Source organism: Arvicola amphibius, chromosome 6 (assembly GCF_903992535.2).
Source record: "Arvicola amphibius chromosome 6, mArvAmp1.2, whole genome shotgun sequence".
Classification (NCBI taxonomy): domain Eukaryota; kingdom Metazoa; phylum Chordata; class Mammalia; order Rodentia; family Cricetidae; genus Arvicola; species Arvicola amphibius.
The window spans coordinates 121141827-121157403 of NC_052052.2; the positions used below are offsets into that span (position 1 = coordinate 121141827).

Genomic DNA, 15577 nt, shown 5'->3' on the forward strand with positions numbered 1-15577 from the left:
CTCAGGTCCTTTGGAAGAACAACATGAATTCTTAATCATTGCGCCATCTCTCTGGCCCATTAATTTGTTGTGATAAACACCATGACCAAAAGCAACTTGTGGGAAAAGGGTTTATTTCATCTTACGATTCCCCATTTGCAATCTATTACTAAGGAAGGACAGGCCAAGAGCTCAAGCATGAACCTAAAGAAAATCTGAAGCAGAAGGCATGGAGGAACACTACTTAGGACTGACTTGTTCTCCAAATTCACACTCAGCTACCATTATACCTCCCTGGACCACCTGCCCAGGGTTGGCATCACCAACAGTGGGCTAGGCCTTCCCACATCAGTCATCAACTAAGAAAACGTTCCACAGACATGCCTACAGGGCAATCTGATGGAGGCATTTTCTCAGATAAGGTTCCCTCTTTCCAGATGACTCCATTACGTGTCAAGGTACAGAAGCAATCCAACACAAGCCCTAAATGTGACATCTCTATCTCACTCTTCCCCTCAAGGCCAAGGGGATCATTATGGACAAAAGAGCAGAAAGACTTTGAGAACAAAGGTGGTAACTTCAAGGAAAGTCTTTCCAGACAGAAGAGGGAAGATACAAATATAAACTCACAGTGATTGTGAAAATATGCACTAATTCTACACAAGCTTAATCAAGATAAAATCCCAGTTTAGAGGGGGGGACGTGGGTATGCGGTCCCATCCTTATTTGATGATCTTTTAGCATCTGATTGCTTTTTAGAGAAAGAAATTTCATTTTTTTCATGGTGTGACATTTGCTATATCAACCACACTCCAGGGCACGCCTCACACTCAGGAGTAGTCGGCCATCACAAAGGGATCATGTTGAGGGTGAGGGGCAAGAAGCCGAGGAGGGAAGTGGGAGGATCTGAGAGGAGTTGGGGAAGGGGATGAAGATGATCAAGATACATTCTATGAAATTCTCAAACAATAAAAGCATTACTTTAAAAACTGAACCTCTTGTAGTAATTATCTTGCATCTCAAGGACCAGAATCGGGACTGGGTTTCCCACATAGTCTTCATGTTTCCCAGACCTATCTTTTCTAATATGTATAAACAACAGCTTAATTCTAAGAAGCAGCCTAAGTAGCCATCCACTCTTCAAGTCTCTTCAGAGACAGCTGAGTTCCTATTCACTTAATATCACAGGACTCTCTCTGGAAGGTGCAGTAAGAACTGCTGAGCATGTCACTCTGACTTACAGCAAATCAATCCACTGCATCTTTGGTGTCTCTAACATAAGAAGTACTCAAGGAAAAATACTTGGGAATACACAATATCAAATTCCACTGAAGTCACTTGAGATCACCTTCACCAACTAGAGCATGTCAATAAAGGATAAGCCATTTCCATCTCTGACAAAGGATTTACAGGCAGAAGTGGCATGTGTTATTTCCTACAATGCAATTTGCACACACAATGGCCACAGTTTCAAAAATAATCTTCTAATCTCTACCACAGATAAATATGTGCAGTTGCAACAGTAGTGAATGTGAGCTAGAGATATCAATCTTGAAATACCTAGATAACTAGATTTAAACTGATACCTAGAATTTTTTTAAGAAAAAGTATTACTTTCTCTTTTTTTTTTTTCATTAGATTTTTTTTTTTCATACTTACACAGAAACTGGGTCTTCCAATGACAAGAATCAGGTACAATTTCCAGGATCATCTTTATCAGGCTAATTTGTACTTCAGAAAATGGACTCACATAAAAGAACAAACAATGCCAGAGATGCAGTGCAACTTCAGGCTGAGATTCCAAGAAAGCAGTGAGCTGAAAACACCTCCCTGCTTCCCTCTCTCTTTCTTTTCCTCCCTCCATCCCGTCCCCTCTCTCATTCATTCTGATACAGGGATAACCTTGAACCTTCTAATTTACCCCAAGAATCCTAATGCAGGAATGACAAGCATGCTCTACCACACTGGGCTGTAGCATGACCTCTAAAACTTTACTAGGTGTCTGTAAAGACTTTAAAGTAGCAACATTCTCAGAAAATTTAATCTTGTAATTTTAGAAATAAACAATTACAAAATCGAAATTTTGTGACTAAACAAAGATCCTGACATATACACATCATCTACAAACACTCTCAAATATCTAAGAATAGTCGCTAACCATCAGTAAGGTCTTACCAACATATACACATCACCTATAAACACTCCCAAATATCTAAGAATAGGCACTAACCATCAGTAAGGTCTTACCAACATATACACACCATCTATAAACACTCCCAAATATCTAAAAATAGGCACTAACCATCAGTAAGGTCTTACCGACATACACACATCACCTATAAACACTCCCAAATATCTAAGAATAGGCACTAACCATCAGTAAGGTTTTACTGCCATATACACACCATCTATAAACACTCCCAAATATCTAAGAATAGACACTAACCATCAGTAAGGTCTTACCGACATACACACATCACCTATAAACACTCCCAAATATCTAAGAATAGGCACTAACCATCAGTAAGGTTTTACTGCCATATACACACCATCTATAAACACTCTCAAATATCTAAGAATAGTCGCTAACCATCAGTAAGGTCTTATTTACAGCTATAATAGGAAAACATACTAAGATTGACTCTGCTGCTGGCATCCTCACTAGTGAAAAACAGCCACTATCAGTTCTCCCCAACTTCTTCTCAATCAGCACTCAATCAACAACCTGGCCTTTCCAATTTCCCAGCAACTCCTCCCTCCCTCTGCTCAGAAACAAAGCTTCCCTTTCCCAACACTCCAGCTGAGCTTACAACTCTGAGTTCCTTGTACAGGTTTGGCACTGCACCTTCGCCATACCTCAGCCCCACCTAGAAGACCCATTCTGTCGAACACTTAACTATCAACAGCCTATCCACTGCTCAAGGAAGCTCATGTGCCACCTCCTCAAAACAGTCTCCTGATCCCAAGGGCTTCTGAGGGCCTCCGGGTTTTCAAGGCGGAGGGAGAGCCATGCAACAGGCGGTGAAAGCAGTGCAGTAAGACGCAGGGCCTGGTGGGGATGGGCTCACTGGAGAAATGCATTACTGCAGTCCCTGGGCACTGGCTGGTTCTGGAAAAAGCAAGAGGTTGCAAAAGAGAAGTTGTGGGCTGTGGGTCTACTGTCTGGCCATGTGATTGCTGCACAGAGCTTTATCCTATCTATTCCTCTGCTATGCTGAGACACTCAGGGACCCTTGCCAGAGGCGGAGCTCTGGATTGCCTGACCATGGGTTTCCATCCTCCAAAACAATGAGCTAAATAGCCTCTCTTTTAACATTGGGGTGGACTTTACATAATATAAAATTATAAAAATTGAGTGTGCAAGTCAGAGGTATTAAACATATTCTCAGTGTTGTATAATTTTCACCTCTAGTTCCAAAATATTTTCAGCACCGCCAATGGAAATTTCATAGCAATTACACAGCAGCTCCCGATTCCTCCCCTTTGCCCTGCCCTGACAACACCATCTGTTTTGAGTATTCTGTATGACTGAAGTGCTGTATATTGTGTGGAGTGTCTTTTACTTATCACAATGTGCTCAAGATGCACCCATTCTACAGCATGTATTAGCAAAAGGTGGCAGGCTGCTCTCTTGTTTTCTGTTGCACCTGCTGCATGTATGTCTGGGACATACCAGATACACAGACGGGCAGACTCACTGCACTGGCTGCATGCACAACATTATGCTGGGTGCTGTAAGGTAAAGTCAGATGGAAAACACTCTGTCTCTAGTCTCGTGAAAAATTATACAAGTAGTTTGAAAACAAAGAATAAGACAGATATAATAGGAAGAAGGCTGAGAATCTACAATTTTTGACCAGAAATGCCATCAAGAAAAGGCTAACCTTAGAGGAAACACGGCTCTGAATGACCTGAAAAGCTGTTCAAAGTATCAATGAAGTGGAAATTTAAAATGGATGAAGCACAAGCATGTCTAGCAGCAAGGAGTCACCCTCTGTCAGGGGAGCCCAGGTGAGGGAGCCGAGGAAAACAACCTTGGCGGGAGCAGAAGTGTGTGCACCAGTCAGAAAGCTGTGAAAGACAGCGTGGAGCTGAAAGCTCCTTGCCCATAAGGCTGGGCTGAGGAGAGCAGGATCAGCAGGGCAAACACCAAAGGCCACCAAGAGGACAGTGTTTCTAAAACACTGGCAGAGAACTTCCTTGTTCAAAGAAAGGTAAACAAGAATTCCAGGTAAGAGACTCTCCACAATGTGAAGTACAGCTGTGGTTCACTTCTCCAGGATGGAAGCACTCAATTCCAGAGTCCGCGTGTTCTCAAAGCCCACGAGATGTTTATTTAAACACTGGGGCGAGTGTAAGTCATGAAAGAGGAAGTTATGAACAATACCTGTCCCAGCTAAAAGCGGGCAGTTTAGTCTACACCAGAGCAGACTCGGGGCAGAGCATGTTGGGTGACCAGCTTTACTATCCACATTCCCTTGCCTTAAAAGAACACAAAACAATACCTTACTCACCCATCCGCACTGCCACCTGTGCCCCCCACCCAGCGTGTACCCAACTTCCATCACTTAGTGGATGCACAGTCCCTTAGGTCAGCAAAGCACTACCATGGACCTCCAAAAGGTCCTCAGACTAACTGTGGAGGCTGTGTTTACTTGCTGGTTCACACACTTCCTAAACAGGGAAACAACTGTCGATATGCAGAGATGAACATTTTCACTAATGAAACAACCCAGTTTCTAGTTTCTCTTGAAAAATAGGCAGCTGGCAATATTCTCCATCTCACCAGTTTGCCACCCACTCAGGGTGTTTACTTCTGGCATTAGCTCGCTCTTGCTGGCACTTAATTTTCATTCTGACTTATGGGATCTTTAGATTAATGACAGTAGTAAGGCAGAGGGGCTGTGCTGCATAACAGTAGAGTAAGAGCACTGCCTCATTTTACATCCCAGCATTGCCACCTTGGCCAAGTTACTTGCCCTTTTTATGCTTTTCTATGTTTTTCAAGGTAGGTACAATAATACTGCAACCTAACTTAGAGGGAGGTTTGGAGAATGAATTAAAGACAACAGAAGTTCCCTATGGAATAGGGCATTAGGGAGTAGAATGTGCTCCCAGTCCAGGGGCATTTGCCATGGGGTTGTCTATCTCTGGGTAGAGACTAGAGATGGCTGTGGGCCTCCTACAGTGCAAAGGCTAGCCCCATAACCCCATGACACAGAAAATCTTCTGTGCTAATTACTAGCAACAATGCCAAAGCAAGTCCTGGCTTGGTGATTTCACCTGTGCTGGAGAAAGTTCTAACACTTCAAGAGCTGCTGTTACCTTTGATGAATTTACAACAGTGCAGGAACAGAAGGCTCTCACTGGGAGCTGAAGTGGGGCACAGCAATTAAGAGCACAGAATGCCCTTGCAGGAGACCTGAATTGGGTGCTGCTGGGCGTGGCTAACAAGAACTTCAACTCCAGCTCCAGGGGAACTGATGCTCTCTTTTGGACTCTGCAGGTGCCTGAACTCACAGGTGCATATGCCCACACCCTAACACACACACACACACACACACACACACACACACAAAATTAAAAATAAAAATTTAAAATAAATTTAAAAAATAATGTTACTGGAATTACCTGATTCTGCATCATCAAATTGACAAACAGGAAATGTTTAATTCAAAGAATTATGGAATATATTTTTCTAAAACAAAAATAAGGGTATACTATAATAAACAATAAACAATATTCAAAGTCTATTGTTCTGGGAGACACAAGATACAGAAATCTGTAACTGCTTCTACTTAAAAGGGTCTAAGCCAAATCATGCATTTAATGAAGTGAAGATGAACTAGTCACAAAGCATTCGGGGGAGGGGGAGACTAACAGAAAGAAAACAGAAGAGAGTTTTCAAACTCAAAGGACAAAAGCAGCCCTACCAAGTTGCTGACCAAGAAGACCACTCTCCCCAGACTTCAACAACCAGAGTCAAAGATCTGGGTGAGAACGGAGGCTTTGCTCTCCATTCATAGGAAAAGAACTATCTTCCATATCTAAGTCTGTTCACAAAGATAGGAAACTATCAAGTCCTGAGCAAAGAGCTTGCCCAGGAGTTCTAAAGTGCAACAAAAGCCATTAAGTGTTCACCAGGCCCAGGGAAATAGCCAAGAGTCCCTAGGCCACTCTCTCTGGACCTCAGCTCTCCACCTATATTAACAATATTAATGACTGTTAACTATTTTACCATGACTTTTACAGGAGCAATGTGCTCTCAACACCTAAACATTTACATCTAAAGATTTAAGTTTCTCAAAAGGGACTGGCTGGAGACTACAGAAATCAGACTCAAGCTGGAACAGGAAGACAGCTCTGTGGAATCAAAGCCAAGAAACTCTCACCAACACTTCTCTCAAAGATGGCAAAATAAAGCCAGAGGACTCTACACTGCAAAAGCCATTGCACGGACAGTGGTACTGAAGCCATCAGGATTCGTGTTTGGGGCACAGGCTGGATGCCTACAATGCGGGCTCTGATTTTGACAGCCTAGATCTCTTAAGAATATGGGCACCGGATGCAGAAGTATCCTTACAAACACTGAGACTTGTCTAAAGTCCAGTTTTAATTATTTTGGGTTAGAGTACAAAAAAGTTCTTTTGCATAAATGTAAATATCTTCTGACATTTAAGAAAGACTCCAATTCTATTAATATTATTCTAAAGCCATTAAACTCTATTTCCATTATGATAACAGGTCAAAAGGGTAGCCTGAAAGCAAATTAAACTACTGATTTTAATTTTTATAATATTGTTATTAATCTAATGTAGTTCATCAAGTAAGAGGACCTCACCACTCTTTTTAAAATGCAGGACCACACTACACTATTTCTCAGTCACGGAACAAACTGGTTTCTCAACCACATAAAGTTTATAAACTGGTTTCTACTTTTTAAAAGTAGCGTGAGAAGAATTACATCACTGAGCTAACCCAAATACTTCCTCAGTCATGGGAAGACCTCTACTTGGTACCAGAAATAATGAACCAGCAATATGCCACATTATCTCATATCTAAGAATAAGATCAGGCTGGGAAACTACTAGCAACTTTTTGTTTGTTGGTTGGTTGATTGATTGGCTTGTTTCAGAGACAGGGTTTCTTTGTAGTTTTGGAGCCAGTCCTGGAACTAGCTCTAGCTCACGTAGACCAGGCTGGCCTTTAACTCACAGAGATCTGCCTCCCAAGGGCTAGGATTAAAGGCGTGTGCCACCACCGCCCGGCTATTAGCAACTTTTATCTCTTTCAATTATCTCTGAAATTAAAACTTGAATTTAAAAAATTCTGATATACTGTGGTTTAAATCCAGGGCTGTTCAAGTATTCTTTCCCTGAGCTACAACCCTGCCTTATTATTTTAATCAGGAGACAGAGTCTTGCTAAATTGTCCAGGCTGGCCTACAGCTTGGGATTTCTCCTTCCAGAGCTTTGCATATAGTTGGTGTTACAATTATATACCACTGTCACTCACAATCCATCAGTACCACTGTCTGGAGTCAATCACAAGCCATAAGTACCCCTGTCTGGAGTCACTCACAAGCCCTAGGTACTACTGTCTGTACTGGGAGTCACTCACAAGCCATAAGTACCCCTGTCTGGAGTCACTCACAAGCCATAAGTACCTCTGTCTGGAGTCACTCACAAGCCATAAGCACCACTGTCTGGAGTCACTTATAAGCGATATGTACCACTGTCTGTACTGGGAGTAACTCACAAGCCATAAGTACCACTGTCAGGAGTCACTCACAAGCGATATGTACCACTGTACTGGGAGTCACTCATGAGAGATAATCTAACAAAAAGGAAAGGCTCATGTAAAGTGCTAGCATATACTTCCTCAGAAAAGGGAAGAAAATTAAAAAGATTATTTTAGTGCAAGGAAAAACACTGTCCTAGCCTTTAAACTGCCTTCTATGAGTTTAAGAACAATGCTTTCTAGATATTGACTTTGATATAGGCAGACACTCTTTGCTAAGGGATCTTCAAGAAGGAAAAAGTACAGCATAAAATACTGGCATGAAAATCTGGAGGTGAGCATTTGGTATGCTTGGTCACTGTACACGTCGAGTGTAGGAAAGACTGCGTACCTCGGTTACAGAGCCCCTTCTCCATGGAAAGGGTCCATTACATGAGCTCTACAGTGACATGTCAGCAACCCGCAGACCCTGTTACAGGCTTGGTGGAGAGGGGAGAGCATGTGGAGCGGACTGGAGTAAAGCTAATGACCTCATCACTCTAGCTGAAGTGACTTAGTGAATGTTTCCATCACTGATGAAAAGTTTTGTATTTGCAATAAATCTGAAGGAACAGAATGCATGCAACGTGCCCAGGAAACTTCAGGAACTAAATAAGGACAGAGCAAACCTTAGTCGTTAATACGAGTTCTAATGGGAAAGGCTAACCTACTTGCTGTTACACTTTCGGAGCATATGTTTGGACAGAGCAGGACTGCCTGCCAGCGCTTTCTAAATGGAAAGCAGATAAAGACTATATGGGAAGCCAGGCAGTGGTGGCACAAGTCTTTAATCCCAGCACTCGGGAGGCAGAGGCAGGCGGATCTCTGTGAGTTCGAGGCCAGCCTGGTCTACAAGAGCTAGTTTCAGGACAGGCTCCAAAGCTACAAAGAAACCCTGTCTCAAAAAACTACACACATACACACACATACACACACACACACACACACACACACACGACTGTATTGGAAATGATTGACAACTAGGAGACTAGGAAGGAGATAAAAGCTAGAGCTGAAGATATGCAGGGTATTTGAGTCTTGCACACAGCAACAACGGAAAGGAAACGTAACTGTGGGATACAGGACTAGGGAGAAGAGGGCCATTCTTGATTGAGAGGACCTCCAAAGAGAAAAATACAAAATGAATTCTCCATAATCAAAATAAACAGAAAGCTGCTAAGAGTCTGAGCACCTCGAAAGTCTGCCCTTCCAACTCAGGCCTCAGATTCCTGTTCCTTTGACAGCACCACCTCCAACCAAGGTTCACTCGCCCACCGTTTCCTCTTAGAGCCATACGACTCCCCTGCCACTAAGCCACCTCTTCCTTCCCAGCCTCTGCCTTGTAACTGGCAACTTCCTGATCTAACCATGACTCACTCCAAACATCCAGACCATCACCTCTTCAGGGACATTTTCCTGGATCCTACACACCGCAGCCACACCAACGTGTCCTACCGCTCGACAGTCTAGCACTCGCTCCTATCTAAAACCACGTTTCCAACAGCATGTGGCACAGACAGACATTCATCATATTAAGTATCTAGTGATTAAATCCAAATGATAATCGCTAGCCTAAGACGATAAGTCCTTGGGGCAGTTTTCATTTCCTTTCTTTGGTGCATTTGATGATGTAACTTTTAAAGGTCCATGTTTGAAACGGGAAGATTTCAAAGAAAAATGTATTCTTCCTAACAATACAAATTATTACAAATGTATGGATTTCAGGTAGTGGAAATAAAGGAAGGCACAGTATACACTGTCCCTTCACGGGCATGTTTATCCAGCATTTTACTGATCCATAAACACAGCCATAATACAAAAAAAAATGTTCTTTTTCATCAAATCCTGCTCTAGAAGAGGATGACGGTCAGATGAAGCAAAGGTGAGAATTCCGTTTAGGACCCTTAAACAAAGACGGGACATGCTGGAGAAACTCTAGTGCACTGAGAAGTCAGACCTGTCACTGTGTCGGGTCTTACTAATCTTACCCAATCTAGTATTGGGTAAAGGGATGGATCCGGTGATTCCATCTATGAAAAGAGCCAAATTCCTTTACAACTGCCGTATTAAGAGAACACTAAGAAAAGTTCCAAGATGTCCACTCATGTTCCAACCAAAAGAGAAAGAGAAAGAACTATACCGAGATTTTAAAAAAGAAAGAAAGAAAAAACATTATGAGGATGAGTGAGCAAAGCGGAGAGCTAAAACATTCGTGACTCATGCTTTAATTTGCGTTTCGTTTTGTTATCTCAGGGCTTTTGGGGGGGGATGCAGGAGCAAGGCTGGTGACAGTAACCTGCCAGCCTGTTGTAGCCGGTCTTAACAGGGGTGCATGGCTCGGGGCCGAGGCTGGTCCGCCCGCCTCCTGGTTTGTGTGGGAGTGGGCCCGGGGCCCACGATCCTCCCGCACTCCGCCGCACTTGCACCCACAGGTCGCACGGCCCTGGTTCTGCGAGCCCCGAACCTCTACGACCTGCCCAGCAAGGCTCGGGAAAACAGCCTACCTCGTCTGCGGCGCGAGCCACCCGCTGGCCTGCAGACCCGGCTCCGCGGTCCAGGCCCGCCGGGCTGGGGCGGGGCTGCAGGGCGGGACCCGCCGGTGACGTCAACACGCCGACCACGCAAAGACGCTGCCGCTCGCCGGACTAGAGAGGAGGTGCTGCAAACGGCGGACTGGTTTGAAGAATTGTCAGTCTCGTGACGACCAGTAGACGGTTCAGAAAGGAGGTAGGGGCGGGTGTGGACCTACGCCGAGCCTCCAGAGCCCTTTAGGCTATCCATATCACAGGTGAGAGGTTGTAGCAGATTTTATCTTCCCTTTGGTTTCCGGAGACGGCTTCATTTAGTCGCTTTATAAGGATTAGACTGCAGCCGGTGAAAAGTAACCCTGAGGGTGGATTTCATGCCAACGTGGTTTGATCTGTCCACCAAGAACCTGACTTAGGACAGCACAATAAGTTTCAACTCGCCCAGACTTACATAGAAAGCCCTTTTTCTGCTCTCCCACTCCGTAATGCCTTTTCTTACTGATCATTGTTATACACGAAATTGGGCACTAAGTGATAATTATATTTTGTACAATAAATGTCACGGCTACATCCTTCAAAAATGTAAAGGTGTAAAGGAAGATAAAATGCCCCATCAATTCTGAAGATGCTCAGTTTACTAAAAAATAATACTGATAATCAAAATACTCCTATAAAGTTATTTTAATTGGTTCTATAATATTTAAGTACAGAAGTGAATTTATATACATGCCAAACTTTTGAACATTACAAGTTGGGTAAAACCTGTGTTTATGAACCAACTAAAAGCTCAATTTTTATGTGATGGGTGACTTGTGAAAATATTTGTTAACACGTCCTGATCTTCATTTATCCTTAAGTGTGCCTCATTGCATTTTAAATGCTCTACAATAATCCTTAGAACCAATAGGTATAATTTGCCACTTCTGTGCCCTCAGATATAAAGTATATTTCTTTTATTGCTAGTAGGAGAAATGCTACTTTAAACATGTGTGGATGCATTTTCCTAGTTCTTTCCAAGTGCTGGTTATGGTAGAGACACCAACAAGAGAACACACTGGCTCTCAGGATGCATGCTTCTTCAGTCCTAGCAGTAGGCACCTCTGATGAGGTCCCCTGTGCTGCTACAGCATCCATTTCCTCCCATGGAATTTAAATATCCTTTCTAGCGTTCCTTTGGGGAGACTTAACAGCCAAATTTTGATTTTTTTTTTAAATCTAAGTTGAGAGGCATGAATAAGAGGACAAGATGTGTGTATATACGCATACTAAGTACAGGGATTTTGTACGAAATCATTTGGGTGACAAGGTGAAGCAGCTTGTGTAATTGCTATAATGCAGAAGTCTTCTTCCTAGTAATTTAACAGTACACACTGTTCAGAGAGTGCTGGCACTGTGATTTGTTTTCCCCAATCATAGACTTTCCAGACATAGGCCATTTCTCCAAGTGTCTTTTTTACTTTGATGCCCATATTGATTATTAATTTCCCAGGATCTAAAATCACCTAGGAAGCCGGGCGGCGGTGGCGCACGCCTTTAATCCCAGCACTCGGGAGGCAGAGGCAGGCGAATCTCTGTGAGTTCGAGACCAGCGTGGTCTACAAGAGCTAGTTCCAGGACAGGCTCTAAAACTACAGAGAAACCCTGTCTCGAAAAACCAAAAAAAAAAAAAAAAAAGATAGTAAAATCACCTAGGAGACAGACTTCTGGGCATGTCTGAGAAAGTTTCTAGGTTTCATTAATTGAGGTGGGAAACCCAACCTGAATGTGGGCTGCAACATTCATGTTCTGGGGTCCCTGAACAAATAAAATGGAGCCAAGCAGTGGCATTCCCTTGGTGTGTTTCCAGATTGTGGGTGCCCCTGACCACAGGCCTCACAGCCCTGCTACCAGGTCTTCTTTGTCATGTTGGATTGTGCCCTAAATGTGATCTTTCCACATTACATCTTTTCACAATAGATCTTTCCTTCCTTGTTTGGTTTGTCTTACACTTTAAGCAATAAGGAAAATAAGTAATACTTGTAATATTGTAGCACATCATATTTGTAATACTAATATATATTAAAAAATATTGTAGTACTTTAACATTCTTGGTTTTGTTTATAATTTCAAATTTTGTTCATTTTACTGTTTCTCAATATTGGATTATTTAAAGTTTGAAGTGATTACTAATGATGCTGATATGGATATTCTTGCCTATAGCTCTACATTTGATCTTGGTATGTTGTGAAGTGTCATACCACTGTGCCACAGAATACACATATGTGCTTAACAGTAATGGATATCTCCCAGTAACTTTTTGTTTTCATCAATTTCCATGCTCATAAACAAGGAAAAAATCTGATTACTCAACATTTGCCAAAGATAGTGTTTTCAGTTGTATTTGTTTGTACTTCTTTTCATTTTTTACACATATATTTATGGACATCACAATGTGTATTTAACTTGCATTTCTTTTTTTTTTTCTGGAACTAACTCTTGTGAACCAGGCTGGCCTCGAACTCACAGAGATCCGCCTGCCTCTGCCTCCGGGAATGCTGGGGATTAAAGGCGTGCACCACCACCACCCAGTTTAACTTGTATTTCCTGGATAAAAATGAGCTTATACACTTCAACTATTTGAATAGCCTCTTTTGTCAATGTCTGTCAGAGTTTTTACTTATTCTTATTTATACTATCTGCCTTTCTTTCTCTTAAGGATTTTTTATGCTCTTAATGAGTCCTTAATCTCAAACATATTATATTGGAACACAGTCCATGAATTGTGAGGGTTCAAGTTATGTTTTAATTACTATATTTAAGAGATCTATAAAACAAAAATGCCTCTAACCTGTAAGCTCCTTTTGCCCAAGGACAGATAACTTTTTGGAATGCTGGGGGCTATTGTTTATGTAAGATAACAAGCCACGTGTTTTCAGTTCTGTAAACAAGGTTGGTTGCCCCAACTACACAGAGTGTGCTTGATCACGTGGAGGCAGGAGCTACAAAGGCAGGAAGTACATTACGATGTATGTTTGCCCCTGATTGGAGGAAGATGAGGAGTGTGTAGCTTCGTGGGTTTTGCCTTAATAAGCACCAGAGTAATGTAATTCACTGCCATTCTCTGGGAATCGTAGGTATGGATCTGGCCAGTATCCATCATCCCGACCAGCTTGCTTCAAAAATTGTGGTGGTGGTCTTATTCTTGCCCAGTGGGATTAACAGAATAAAACGGTGTGAGATTTCTGAGAACTTGTGAGAAAACTTCAAGTAGACGAGACAAAACCTTTGTTCCTCCACAACACGGATTTGTTCTTGGAATGTGCTTTTGTGCCCCTCCCAGGTGTAGTAAATAGGGATGGGCTTACTTTAGATTAACCATTATCTCAACCATTATTATTCAGAATGATGTTTCCAACCACAGGTTGTCATGAATATATACAGCCTAAACTTCTGTGACCTTGCCCTTGTGATTGTGTGCAACTTGAACTCAAGTGAACTTTGCTTACACAACCTTACTTAACCCTCAAAATACCCAAAGAATATAAATTGTCTGATGCCTTGAATAAAGTAGGCTAATGTATGAGAGTTTAGTCCCCCTCATTTTTAGGCTCCTGTCTCCCAGGTTCATTCTGCCAACTATAGTGGTACCAATGTTGTGGATATATTTTCTTACCCCATGGTTCACCTCTTTATTATAAAAATACTTCTTAGAATCTACTATAAATATTCTTCCTTCTTCTTGGACAATGCAAGCCTTCATATGTTTTAATTTCCTTAGTATTATGTAAATGTGCCATGTAATTAAATTGTCTTTTAAATGAAGCAAAGTGCAATTTTAATTTACATAAACAGTATTTTTATTTACCCATATGTTTATCATTATTTTGCTTTTTATTGCATCGTACAACTCTAGGATCATAACAGCAACAGTTTCATTCTCTATTAAATGTGAGTCTGCTGGCATCTCTATTGTTTACCTAAGATGAGACATTATTGTTACGGTCTATTACTCCAAGCTGATTTGGATACTCTCAGACATAACTATTTCCTTTTCACATTTATTCCAGAAATATGGTTACCCATGGGTGTAATCACAGGGACATTTGGAGTGATACCAGAGTCAATAATAGCCAAAATTGGACTCAGCATGTTGATGGATGCCAGCGATACTATTTTAGTGTTATCTATTCTAGAATGCTGCCGTGTACCATAAGAAAATAATCCAGAGTGTTGTAAACGTGATCCTGTACACATCTCCAGTACCCTTTATAAAAGCACTGAAACCTTAAATAGAATTGTCAGAATTAACACCTGACCAAAGTCTGACAATGCTTGAAATTTTATAGCAAAACAACCATTGATTCAAGAAGGAATCAACTAAAAAGTGATAGGAGAATTTCAGATCAATTTTACTTATTGCTGACCAACTCCTTTTCCAGACTGTGTAGCAACCTCGAAGACAGCAGTCAAGGGACCCAGGTAGCCAAGTTTAAAAAGAAGCAGAAGAGAGATTACAGTTTACAAAGAACTGTATTTGCCTATTCCAAATGGCAGCCTTGTGAAATCATCTGAAAGTCTTTTGAAGGTATAGTTCTTCTAAGAAGGGCCTACCAGATCTGCTAGTCTAGCTTGGTAGTTATGCATTCTTTCATATAAGTGTTTCAGACTGAATGCACCAAGGCTCATAGGGAGTAAGCACTATTAGGAAGTTTGACCTTGTTGGAATAGGTGTGACCTTGTTGGAGCAAGTGTGTCTGTGGTGGTGAGCTTTCAGGTCCCTGTCTCTTCCGGCTGCCTGTCAATCCAGATGTAGAATTCTTGGCTTCTTCTGCAGCACCATGTCTGCCTATGAGCCACCATGCTTCCCAACATGTTGATAAAGGACTAAACCTCTGAACTTGTAAGCCAGCCCCAATTAAATGTTTTCCTTTATAAACTTTCCCTAACTAAGACTGCAAACCAATGACCTTCATTGGCGTTAGCAATAGAAATATGGTGAGGGGTTACAGGGATAGAAATGACTCAAGGATACCTGTGTTGTGGGAGATGGCTTGTATTGTTGCTCAGAGACCACCAATGGAGCTAATCCTTGATTCAGAGGGCAGAGTCCACGTTCAGATGGCCAGAATAACCCATAGAGTTTTCTGGCCAACCCAGATGAAGATAGATACAGGGAAGAATAAGAAGGGGCTTGGAGACATTTAAGGGCCTTCTCTTTCTGGGAAGGTAAACAGGAGGATCAAATGGTCGTTTCTCTGTGGCTCTGTGGGTCTATCAGATTTATACCCTAATTATCTGACTCTGAGCTTTAT

At 42.0% G+C, this 15577-nt stretch overlaps 1 protein-coding gene across 2 annotated transcripts in view; it reads right to left on the reverse strand.

Moving 5' to 3' along the window:
• The window catches only part of Stard3nl (STARD3 N-terminal like), a 38768-nt gene extending 28431 nt beyond the window's left edge, over window positions 1–10337 (reverse strand). The window contains exon 1 of one of the 2 annotated variants that reach the window (XM_038334055.1): window positions 10263–10337. The gene's annotated coding sequence lies outside the window, so the exon portion shown is untranslated. The remainder of the gene's footprint in view (window positions 1–10262) is intronic. The other variant, XM_038334056.1, reaches the window with a different exon arrangement.
• Between the last annotated feature and the right edge of the window lie 5240 nt (window positions 10338–15577).